The sequence below is a fragment of the Orbicella franksi genome, chromosome 3 (genome assembly GCF_964199315.1).
Source record: "Orbicella franksi chromosome 3, jaOrbFran1.1, whole genome shotgun sequence".
Classification (NCBI taxonomy): domain Eukaryota; kingdom Metazoa; phylum Cnidaria; class Anthozoa; order Scleractinia; family Merulinidae; genus Orbicella; species Orbicella franksi.
This window is the reverse complement of record NC_138147.1, coordinates 21,013,867-21,026,441: the sequence shown is the minus strand read 5'-3', so window position 1 is coordinate 21,026,441 and position 12,575 is coordinate 21,013,867. Positions and strand designations below refer to the sequence as shown.

Below are 12,575 nucleotides of genomic sequence, written 5' to 3'. Positions count from 1 at the left end.
ATTCTGTGCCAAGGCCCCGCCGGCTAAGAGAAGCGAAAAGGGCTATGGGGACGAAAATGGTTATATCTGAAGCCTGAACTTTATCCTCAAACTCAATCGTTAATCCGGCGTCTGGTTACGGAATCTGAAAAGGTATGAGCACGTTTGTCCATAAAACTAATGTCGACGTTCTTAAGGTTTAGGATCACGTTTGTCCATAAAACTAATGTCGACGTTCTTAAGGTTTAGGATCACGATTAGAGAAAGATCTTGCGAATGTTGATTACTTATTCTCAAACAAAACTCTACAGCCAAAAAAAGATTCTGGAGTACAGAAGGAAAACTTGGTAAGGCAACTCTGGCTAATTCCATGGATAACAACTCTTGTCTTGAGCCTAAGGATCAATTTTATTTCATTAACCTTATTTCTAAGAAACAAGGATTATTTTGACAGTGAAAGCTTTGATCTCTGTGGGTTGAAAACTAGTTAGCTATCCACAAGTCATTTTGAATATGCATGGTTCAATTCCACCTGTTATCATCTCCCCCCCAGGCATACCCCCGGGGATGTGGCATTTTTTTCTTAATCGGTGCACGGCCTATTCCCTGCCCCCAGGCACAAAAAAGGAGACAATTCCCAGCAGGTCTCTGTAAAATGTGGACCGGATGGCGGCAAATGGTGGTGGCGGATGGCAGCGGCAGATGGCAGATAGTGAATTGAAAAATGCAGATGACAAAATGTGGATGGAAAAATGTGGATGGAAAAATATGGATAGAAAAATGCAGGTGTAAAAATGTGGATGGAAAAATTCTGAATGACAATGTGGGGATGATAAAAGCCTGATGAGGGGAAATTAACTGCGATGTTGATTGTTTTCTTGGCGGCAGTTGATTTTCAATATTTTTAGGTAGGGAGAAGTGGAATATCTGTCAACGGAATTCTATCATCACATTAAGAAAACTCTTGTTTCCTCTGATGGCTGGCAGTGAAAATATCTGTGAGATTGATGCCCTTTTTGGTGGGCTAAAAGGTCAAAGAGAAGAATAAACTATTGTCTACAGAAGGAGTTATGGTATGGTTTATGATTACTTGTAAAACCTTCATTCAATCCTGAAATATTTTTGGCATCATTTTTTTTTGTCATTTTATTGACGCATGCCATCTCTGATATAGCGGAGTTCACCGGAAAGAAAGCGCAGTGCTATTTTTAGGGCTTCTATATTAGGTAGAATTCAATTTCTTTGACTATTTTAACTGCATGAAATCTGTATCAGAGCAAAATAAGGAGAAAAACCTGGACAAACACTCTTTAAAATGCGCTCTGTACCAGTTTGATATAAGTTTGATTGACCAAGCACAGGTAACTTTCACCGGTCTTTGAGGCGGTCTTTGAGGTCATGTTGTAGAGTCTTTTGCATGTGCAAACGCTCCATGTGCTTTGCAAACTTTTCAACTAGGGTACAGTGGGACGCGATTGGTTACTGTAGTGACATTTAATTTGACAAGGTCTGTTTTCTGAAGTGGAAATTTTCCTAAGAGTAGTCAGTGAAAGTCCTTTGATGCAGTAGTGAGAGAAGAATGGAGTCTGATGATAAAGAAAAGTCTAGTCTTATTATTTGATCAAGGCTTTTCATTTTGTGATTGAATAAAAAAATATTGGACTTCTCCTGACCTAAATTCTTTATATAGCCTAGTTTATTTACAACTAAAACTATAAGAAAACATTTGTAATATTATAAAGGACACAAACGGAGTAAAACAAAATACACTTTACTCTAACTCGACACGATTACAACTGAACTTCAAGCTATTATAGAATACTAAATAAACTAAAGCACAGCGGGAACAGGTCCCTAGAAGCACGTGCTAAAGCATATTATAACACCCTCCCTTTTATAGATAAGGAAAAGAAAACTAGCTTATAAATACACAATACGAATAAGCATGAATTGATAAAGAAAGTAACTGAGCTCTGTGATAACGCTCTAAAGGTCTTAGTGTTTTAAGTGTTCTTAGTGTTCATGGCTTCATGTCAAAACAAAGTCATTTAAGTGTTTTGGTGGACGTCACTGACGCACTGATCGTCTAAGCACCAGCTTGGGTGGTGACATCACTGCAGCTGAAGGAACTTCCAAGCCACTCAGAGACGAACTTCCTTGACTCGACGTAGGTAGACTAACTTCTCCAGAAGAACTTGTCTGCAACTCGTATGACTGTGCAAAAGAGGGAGCAGGCACCTCTGGTACCTCAGTAGATATCTTATTAGGTATCTCATCTGTTAATGGCGGTGATGGCTCATTTGTCAAACGTAGGTGAACACGGTTGCGATGCACAACATTGTAAGGCGTCTCGACCTTGTACGATCTCTTGTCCAGTCGCTTTCGTACAATTCCTTTCTGCCATTCGCACTTGCCCAAAAGGAGCAGTTTCAGTCTCACAGTATCTCCTCTCTTTAACGGATCCAGATCAATAGCCCCTCTGTTGTAATACTGAGCTTGTTGCTGTTTGCGCTGTTCAAGCTTGACTTGGCACTGCTCATTGTCTGGAACTGCCTGTGGTGCAAGCAGGTTAGCTGTCATTGGTAGTTGACTTCTAGCCCTTCTGTTGAAGAGGCGCTGTGCTGGACTAATTTGGATACCGGCAGATGGGGTGTTACGATGATTGAGTAAGGCTAGAAAAGCATCAGATCCACTGGACTTGCACTTTCTGAGAATTTTCTTTGCTTCCTTCACTGCACTCTCTGCTTTACCATTTCCTTGGCTGTGGTGTGGACTGCTGGTCAGATGTTCAAAGTCCCAGTCTTTCGCGAATTTCAGGAAATCGTATGACGAAAATTGTGAACTGTTATCTGTCACCAGCTGCTTGGGAATACTATGGTGTGCAAAGTGGGCCTTTAACTTCCTCCACCATGGGCGGTCCTAAGCCCGGCTGAGAAAGGACGAAGGTTGGGCATAGGGTTAGCACCTCTACCCCGTAAAAGCTATGCTGCTACAGAAACACCAATGATGAATTGACAAACTCCACAAGTTCTGGGAGAAGAAGGGCTTTCCTCGCGAAGGTGCATGACGAGTTGCAGGGAAAACTGAAAGGAACCTGCAATGCTGACTACCCTTCTGTCGACCAGGAAAACCTTAAACATCGGAACTTGGAACATCAGAACAATGTTTGAGTCAGGGAAGACCACGGAACACCTGGCGGCGGGAGTTTGAAAAGGACATTAAAAGGACTGGACACACATGGAAACATCTTGAAAGGATAGCTCAGGACAGGGGAGACTGGAGAGTTGTTATTGGTGGCCTATGCTCCGGGAGGAGTAAAAGGGCCCAAGTAAGTAAGTAAGTTATCTGTCACCAGCTGCTTGGGAATACTATGGTGTGCAAAGTGGACCTTTAACTTCCTGATGACACACACCGATGAAGGAAATCTTAAATGGTCCAGTTCAAAGAAATCGCTGTAATAATCTGAGGTGACTTAGTAGGTTTTTCCTTCAAGCTCAAACAAATCTGCAGCCACTCGTTGCCAGGGTCGATTTGGTGTCTCAGGGGACATCATTGTTTCCTTGACTTGACCCCGCTCAAACTCTCGACATGCCTCACAGGTTGACACATAGTTCTTAATGTCAGCTGTCATCCCGGGCCAACAGAGACACTCACGGACTTTGTTTAGACAGCCATTAACCCCAAGATGTGAGTTGTGAATTTGTCTTAACAGCTCGCTCCTTGATGCTTGTGGAACCAAGATGCGTTCTCCCTTAAAGATGAGACCGTCCTGGATCGACATCTCATCACGCATGTTGAAGTAAGGAGAAATGACACTAGGCATGTTACTCTTATACTCTGGCCAGCCCTTCTGAATCACGGCTTTCAGCACTTGAAGAGAGTCATCTGCTTCAGTATCTCGCTGAATCTGCACAAGCCTTTCTTCCGATACAGGCAAATACTTCATCATGTTGATTGTCTCGAACTCATTCTCGTCTTGCTCACTGGCAGGGCGAAATGCTCTCAAGAGGGTATCGGCCAGAAACATCTTGCTTCCCTTCTCGTACCTCACCTCTAGGTCATACTTCTGAAGACGAATTATCATGCCTTGTGAACGCTTGGGGCACGGTGCAAGGGCTTCTTGAAAATTGATTCTAGCGGCTTGTGGTCGCTAAAAACAATAGTCTTATTGCCACACGTGTAGTTGTTAAACTTCTCCACGGCGAAAACAATCGCAAGCATTTCTTTTTCCATATGAGCATAATGGGTCTCAGTCTCTGTTAGTGCACAGCTTCCATAAGCAATGGGGTGACCGCCTTGCATCAGGGCTACACCAAGACCAGCTTGACTGATGTCACATTGCACTGCTAATGGCTCCCCAGGCTTGCAGTAGGCTAGCACAGGAGCAGATGCGATAAGGCTCTTCACTTCACTCCAAGCACGTTCTTGCGTGTGGACCAACACCATTCAACATCTTTATGGGTAAGGTCGGGTAGTGGCTTCATTACGTCATACAGGTTTGGCAGGAAACGACTGAGGTAATTTACCATACCATTCAAACATGACACATCTTCAGGCTTTTCTGGTCGCGGCATTTCTGTAATTACCTTGACTTTCTGTGGATCTGGCTTCAGGCCCTCTGATGTCAGAACATGTTCATGAAAAGGGACTTCCTTACACTTGTATTCCAATTTCGCGTGGTTGAGCTTTATGCCCCTCTGCTGCCACCTTTTCATTAAATCCTCCAGGGAACTATCGTGGTCAGCATCATCTCTTCCATAGATTAGTACGTCATCCGCAATACACTTCACACCAGGCAGGCCTAACAACTCTTGATTCAAATGCTTTTGAAATATCTCGCTCGAGACACACAGCCCATGCCGTAAATGAAGCCAGCCGTATCTCCCATGGGGAGTTGCAAAAGTTGTCAACGGACTAGACTCATCATCCAGCTCCAATTGCCAGAAAGTGGATGCGAGATCAACCTTTGTAAACACAGGAGCAATAACTTTCAGATCCTGCAACCTTTTGAGTTCTGCCTTGAATTTTTCCTTTACAGATACAGGTACTTTCCTGGCTGGGAGAACCACTGGTTGACAAACTGGATCAACTTGCAGATGAACCTTTCCGGGTAGCTTGCCAAGGCCATCATCAAATACATCTGGGTATTTGTTAGTAAGATCGTTTTCTAAATTCTCCACAACGCTAACAAAGTTCTCCTTGTGTATGGTCAACAGACCCATCTTCTCGGTAGCGTTTAAACCCAGGAGTAGAGTTAGATTCTCCTTGACGACTAAGAGGTAAGGTAAGGTAATTTATTTTACGTCAAGAACACGGGGAGTGGTTGCCCAAGTCTCCCGAGCTAGGGGCTCATGATAAAAGTATTTGACATACATGTTAAAAAAAGATTTAAAAACTATATATTAAAAAATACAAAATTATCATACTATTAATATCTTAAAAAATATGCGTTGAAAATACAATATTAAAAAACGATAAAAGAATCTCACTTTATACCTTGTATTAGTTCGGGGATTAACAATGGGCAGAGCACATGTCCCAACAGGCTTGACCCTGGTGCCATTCCACATAATGAGGGACTGGGAACAAGGCTCGAGATCCACACGTTTCACATGTTTACATGGCACAATGTTGGCACTGGCTCCACCGTCAATTTGAAATCTCACGGGTTTCTGCTGAACCAGCATCTGAGCAAACACAGCTTTATCCTTCATAGCTTGAACTCTTACAACACTGATCTCTTCCAAGTCTTCGTCGCTCTCAAAGGCGTTAACCGCGGCATCTTTGCACCCTTTCGCAAAATGATTCTTTTTGTTGCACTGCTTACACACTTTGCCCCACGCAGGACACTTCTTTCTCTCAGGAGTATGTTCATAGCCACAAAACTTGCACGAAATTTTCTTTCCCGACTGTCCATCCAGAGTCGGAACTCGAGGCTTCTTTTTCTTAGACTGACCTGGTTTATGTTGTCCACTGGTTCCGATAGCGACTTCATGTGCAGCGCCATAACTTCTTCGCTGCGGCAGATATTGATACACCGATTCAAAGTGAGATCTCAAATTCTCAGTAGGTTCTTGGTGGTCTGCTCATCTTTAATACCAAGCACAATGCGATCACGGATAAGACTATCGTGCAAGCAGTCACAAAAGTTGCATGTCTTAGCCAACGTTTTCAGCTCAGCAACGAAACAATCGACCAACTCGGTTGAAAGCTTATCCCGCTTATTAAAACAGTATCGCTTGTAGATCTCATTGACTTCTCCGATGCAGTGTTTCTCCATTTTAGCCATTACCACTCGCCAATTATTTGAATCCTTGCCCTCGGTGTAGCTAAATGTTTTGATAACTTTCAAAGCTTCATTGCTGATTGTGTGATTGAACATAGCAAGCTGATATTGAGGGCTTTCTTGATCTAGCCTAGAAATAACAAAATAGTTGTTGTACTTTTCCTTCCAAAGCTTCCAATTCTTGGCTACTCCTCTGCTGGGCTGCAAAGCAAGAGGTTGAGGCGGTGAAATTTGATGAAACATTGGAGACTGGTTCGTTGAAGGTTGAGCAACTGTAGAAGAGCTTCCACCGGTTCCACTATGGCCTTCCTCATCGCTCATGTCGCTGACAGTTTAATTCGTCGACGACCAAGAGAAACTAGACCAATTTTCTGCTCGCTGACACCGTGTAATATTATGAAGGACACAAACGGAGTAAAATGAAATACACTTTGCTCGAACTCGACACGATTACAACTGAACTTCAAGCTATAACAGAATACTAAATAAACTAAAGCACGGTGGGAACAGGTCCCTAGAGGCACGTGCTAATGCATATTGTAACAACATTATAAGGATTTTATCATCCGCATATTGTCAATCACAATTTTCCATCCGCATTTTGTCATCCGCATTTTTCCATCTGCATTTTGTCATCCGCATTTTATCATGTGCATTTTTCATCCGCCATCCACCGCCATCCAGTCTGCACAGAGACCCAACAATTCCCCACCCCTGGAACTCGTATCTACCTCAACTATGTCTGTACAGTATGTGCAATAAATAGGGTGGCAATGTTGGTTGCTGTACAATAACAAAAACAGACATTTTGTCAAGAGCGCAACGCTTTTCTAGAGTTTATTGAACGAAGAATACTATGTAGAGCAATATATATGGAGTGCGCAGTTATTTTCCCTTTCACCTTTCGGGCTAAACAAAAGACAAGAATTTCATTCAAAAAATTGCATCTGCTTTACTTAATTTTAGCAGACTTTGGGCAATGGGTTGTGAGTTTCCTAAGGTGCATTTTTAACACTGAATTTTTTTTTTAACTAGTTGTTGTGTATGCACTAACTAAATATTGTCATGCCAAGGAGGTGTCATATCACAAAGTCACACAATAGTTATGCAAATTTAGCTCATAGAATCCCTCTTTAGTTATATGAAATGGGTTAGAACATAAACAAGTCTGCAACTATAGTTTTGGGCGAGCAAGAAGATTTTCATGCTCTCAAATTCAATGTGAGCTTTATAATTTTGCTCACAGACTAAAATTTCGAGCTTGTTCTTTGAGGGTCTCCTATACCCCTTTGTGAAACTCAGTCGCGTAAAAATATTTGGCTTTTTCACGTGTCACGAATAATATCCAACATTAGTTCACACTCATGCGAAATTGGAGACGATTCCGTGTTAAATAAAAATAAAAAAACAAATTCAAGAATTAATATTTCAACTTCTTCCTACCTGTTTATAAAGCTTTTTTTTTTTCCTCCTAGTTTGGCTCTTCAATTGAGTATTACAATACAATACAGTAACTTTACTTATATAGTGAGTATATACAAAGCTCTATATCGCATTACAGCCATGAAAATAACACTAAATATGATAATTTAAACTAAAATAAAGTATTCATCTAAATCACAAAACAGGTCTGTCAGACCTCTCCTTGTTTTGCAAAGACATAGATGGTTGTCTTAATTCCACACTGCCAAGTTAAGTTCGAGTTGAACTTTTAGTTGCACAACTTCCAAAGGAGTCACATTTCAGTTTTGACTCCTAATTCACGCAACCCTTTACTGGTCTTTGCTGCTAGTCCTTTCCAGAAGAAGAGGGCCTGATTGGTATATATTCATGTTCCTTTAGTGCATTTCTGCATTCCCCAGTAGAATTTCGAACAGATGTACATTAGACAGTATACTCAGTACACTTGCAAGGAATAATACCTGTACCTATGAGTTATAGAGATTGGAGTTGCAGTAGCCTGATGGTTAGTGCCCTGTCTAGACACTGGATTGATCAGTCCAGGTTCAGGTCCTGGCCAAGGCACTGCATTGTGTTCTTAGGCAAGGCACTAGTGCTTTTCCTCACCCAGATGAATAAATAGTAACAATGATTACAATGGTGGGGATTAACCTTGCAATGGTTTCTTATCACTAAGGCATGACTAATTGGGATAAGCTCCAAATTTGCCTTAACAGAGATACCAAAGTCTCTGAAGCACCATATTCACATAAGGTTGCTGGCTGATAAAACATCTTTTAACACCAAAATTTGATTTCTAGGGTTGTCCTGGGCATAAGCGACAATAGATGACTAATGTCTTATTTGTTTAGAAACCATTAATGGTCTATTTTAGGACTTTCATTGATCCATGTGAAGTCCGTTTAATGTCAAAACCCCAGCACAGCTGTTCCAAAACAATTCATACATTTTCAAAACTGTAAAATTGTTGGACATTCATCACTCAAAAACAAAATGGTTCACAAATTGGGTTTACTTCAACTCTTCATTCATGGGACACGGTTAAATAAACAATATTTGTTCACGTGGACATAATGAATCTTGCCATCTTTTAACTCGAATCAAAAAAAAAGAAAAATTTCAAACCACTATTCATGAGAACATAAATAGCCCAGTCATGCTTCACTTAAAAAGTATAGAGGACCCTCTTCTTTTGTTCGCATATTTGGTTCATGCAGAGTAGGTGTCAAATCAAAGTCACACAACAGTCATCCTTTCTGGCCTTGAGAAAATGTTAGGGTCAGGTACGCATATACATACGAGAATTGCCTCTTTATACAAGGGGACGTGTAACAAAATCTATGTATGCAAGTGAATATATGAAATATATTAAATTTGACCTCCAGAGAAAGATGTAAAGACATCAATTATCATGGCAGTTTTGTACATAGCTTAAGCAGTTGTAAAAATAAGACCTGAAAAATTCAGGCTTAAGGAGGATTTGTACAAGCCAAAATTTAAGCATGTTCTTTTGTTTACATATTGAGTTTATGCTGAGTTATGGTATTGGTGGGCGTTGATTCTGAGAAGGTGTCATCAAAAAGTGACCTAACAGTAATGCTAATGAGTCTCATAAAACTCTTTTCTAGTAAGAAGAAGCACGTTGGAGAATAAACAAGTTTACAACTATAGTTTGGTGAGTGAGAAGATTTTCAAGAACCCAAATCGATTGCGAGCTTTAAAATTTTGCCTTCAGGCTAAAATTTTGAATTTATTTTTTGTTTGCTTTTTGGGTTCATGCTCAGCAGGTGTAATGTCACACAACAGTCATGCAAATTGTTCTCTAGATAGAAGTAACATGTCGGAGAATAAACAATGTTGTAAGTGTAGTTTGGATAGTTAGCGTTTGTCACTTATTTTGTGGTGAAACATTTTTCTCAATTGTTTGGAGGACTGCCAAAAGTTTTGAGTGTGTTCTTTTGTTTTCATATTGCATTCACATCAAAAGACTTAGAGACTTGTTGTAGTTGGTGTCATATCACAAACGTGCGCAACTGTCACACAAACTTAGCTTGAAGAAGTGTACTGTAGTTCTCGAAAATGCATCAGGGAATGAACAAGTTTGCAAGTACATGTATAGTTTGGAAAATTAGGGTGGTTCATTAATTTTGTGTTGAAGAATTGTTCTCAATCATTTAAAGGTTGGCAACACAACTGTGACTTAGATGTTGTGAATGGCTGCTAAAAACAGAATAGAGCTTTCATGGAATTTTTTTGATCATTTTAACAATATATGTTTATAGTTGTTTAGTTAACCACTACAAATAAACAATATCTGTACTGTCAGAAAAGCAATTGAATATGGTTCTCCAGTGGCATAGCAAAAGAATATAATAACAGTTCTAAGCAGTCCAGTTCCAAATATGGATGTGGTAGGTGTCTACTGTTCAAAAACTAATGTTACAGTTTCACAGAGCCCTTACTCATCTTCATAACTAAGTAGTATCAGATACCACAATACCCACCATACTAAGTGGAGATTTCAATATTAATCTAATGCAAGACACAACAGGCCAAAGGACTCTCAAAAAATCACTGATAACAAACAGAGGATACACACAATTAACCATAAATTATACCACTGACTACCATACACAAGTAGATCGCATTTATACCAATGTACCACAACTCATGCAATTTTCAAGTACCCTAGAGTCATACTACAGAGATCATAAGTGGTGTTAGCCTATATTCATTTCCCTAAAAGCTCTGTGATTCATATTTTCAAACTCACCTAGATATATCCTAACACCAATATCCAGTACAAAAGTAAAATTGATCTCTATCACTGCCTACTAATTCATAGCTTGTTTCATGTGAAACTTTTACCATTATGTAGCATTTATTTTTTTATCTTTTTATATAATACATTTATTCCATTTTTAATATTGTTGTACAATTGAACATTGTGCAGTTCCAGAAGATATCCATACTCCCCCTACCGAAGGGATTGGAATTTCCTGAGGTGGGTGGGTTGGGGTTTCTGCAAAATTGTATGAAGCTTAATTAGAATATCCAGAGGGGTGGAGGCGTCTTAGGAAAAAATCCCTTCCGTTGAGGAGGTATGGATATTTTCTGGAACTACACATTGTATTTTTGCAATATAAATATTGCTATTATTATTATTAATGTTATTATCATCATCATTATTATTATTATTATTATTGTCACCATCATTATCATTATTGGCTGAGCTATCGCACACTATCAGCCATTAATTAGTGTGCGGTAGTTGTAGGTTGAAATAAGATCTTTTCTTGTTTCCTAGGAGTTTCGGGGGAACATTTAAAAAAAGAAGGGTACATGTAATTTCACTTCAGAGTCCAGATATTCATGCTTTCTGGACTTTCAAAACTCAAAATTGTTGAAAAAAATTGATGAGCACGTGTAATTGAGTACAAAATTCAAATGACAATACAGTTTTCACAAAAAAAACGTGAAGTTTCATACAAAGTATTCATTCACTCATTCATTCTGTTTATTTGCCTTTCTACTTAATATACAGTATTTATAAATATTTTAATTTGAGGCGAGGTGACCTCTAGAAACCATCAGGCTTTTAGTTGAGGCCACCTCGTACATAACAATATGGTTGCATAAATAGTGCAACAGTGTGCAGCTTCGCCAGTTGATAAATGATTGGAAATGGTTAATTGAAGGAAATTTTAGTTAGAATATGTACTTGTACTATTTAAACAATTAGATATGTTCTTGATTTCTATGAGCAGGGTGATAGTTGAGTTGACCTTAATTGGCCTCATCAACTATCACGTCAGAAATCTCGAGCTCATTGATGTAATTGTTAAATAGAAAATAGTGGTCCATTTTCTGACAGAATTATATAACAAAACTTTACTGTCTGTGAATAGGTACAAATACCTTATGAACGTATGAACAGCTTAATGTAAAAGCCTACTTTAGGCTTATTTATAAAACTGAGAAATTTATCACTGTATTATGGTGATAAATTTTTCAGTTTATATATAACCTGTTCATATTCTTTGAGACTTATCCACATGATATTCCTAGATAAGCTTAATATGCACCTGTGGGTTTATGTTACTGTGAGGAGGAATTTTCCTTTGTATCTGTGTGTAACACAGGTTTTGGATGTGTGAAAATTTTGTTTGTTTTGTCTGGTTTCTTACTATCTTACAGCTTTGGTTGCTTGCTTTTTAAGGCCACTGTGTTATCAAGGATAGGTGTATCTTCATCTTTCACGGTAAGAAATAGTGGTTTTTCCATTTTCCAATTGATTCCAGATTGCGTTTCACTGTCCAAGTACAAGTGAATTAGTTTCACCTTGGTAACATTTCCGTGCTCTATTTGGGTATTCTTATAGAGAGGAAAACAGTGAAACTGACACTCATGGAAGTTGCTTTGGAAATATGCAAAAGGTGCAAGATAAGGGGTTTCAATTATACATTTCTTTTCTGTATTTCCAGCCACTAAATATATTTTTGTTTCATTTCTATATAAATTCCTGTATTTATGTTGTTTCACAATATAATATACTGACTCTAGGACTGCAGTGACATTCTAGTGAATGACCAAAAGGAAAATAGAATAATATCACAAGTAATCTCAATCAATTAAGTTTACCTCTCATGGTAAGAAATTGAGGTGGTTTTTAGCCATTTTTTATTTGATTCTGGAATCTGCTTTCTCAGTACAAATGACAAATGAATTAGTTTGTTATGATCGATCAGAATTGATAATCCTATCCTAAATTGTGTGATCCTTCATTCCAGGGCCTCCCTGTAAACCACTTTGGTAACGGAAGTTTCCTGGCTTCATGTACATGCACGTA

General features: G+C 39.2%; 2 protein-coding genes across 19 annotated transcripts in view; one reads left to right on the top strand and one right to left on the bottom strand.

Moving 5' to 3' along the window:
* The window catches only part of LOC145482671 (endothelin-converting enzyme 1-like), a 434,574-nt gene that overhangs the window by 153,096 nt on the left and 268,903 nt on the right, over positions 1-12,575 (bottom strand). The gene's annotated exons all lie outside the window — the stretch shown is intronic.
* Positions 42-12,575, top strand: part of LOC145482666 (pleckstrin homology domain-containing family M member 2-like) — a 152,297-nt gene continuing 139,763 nt past the window's right edge. For 3 of the 18 annotated variants that reach the window (XM_081461297.1, XM_081461280.1, XM_081461298.1), the window contains exons 1-3: positions 42-132; positions 11,924-11,987; positions 12,517-12,572. The gene's annotated coding sequence lies outside the window, so the exon portion shown is untranslated. The other 15 variants (XM_081461292.1, XM_081461290.1, XM_081461282.1 and 12 more) reach the window with 15 other exon arrangements.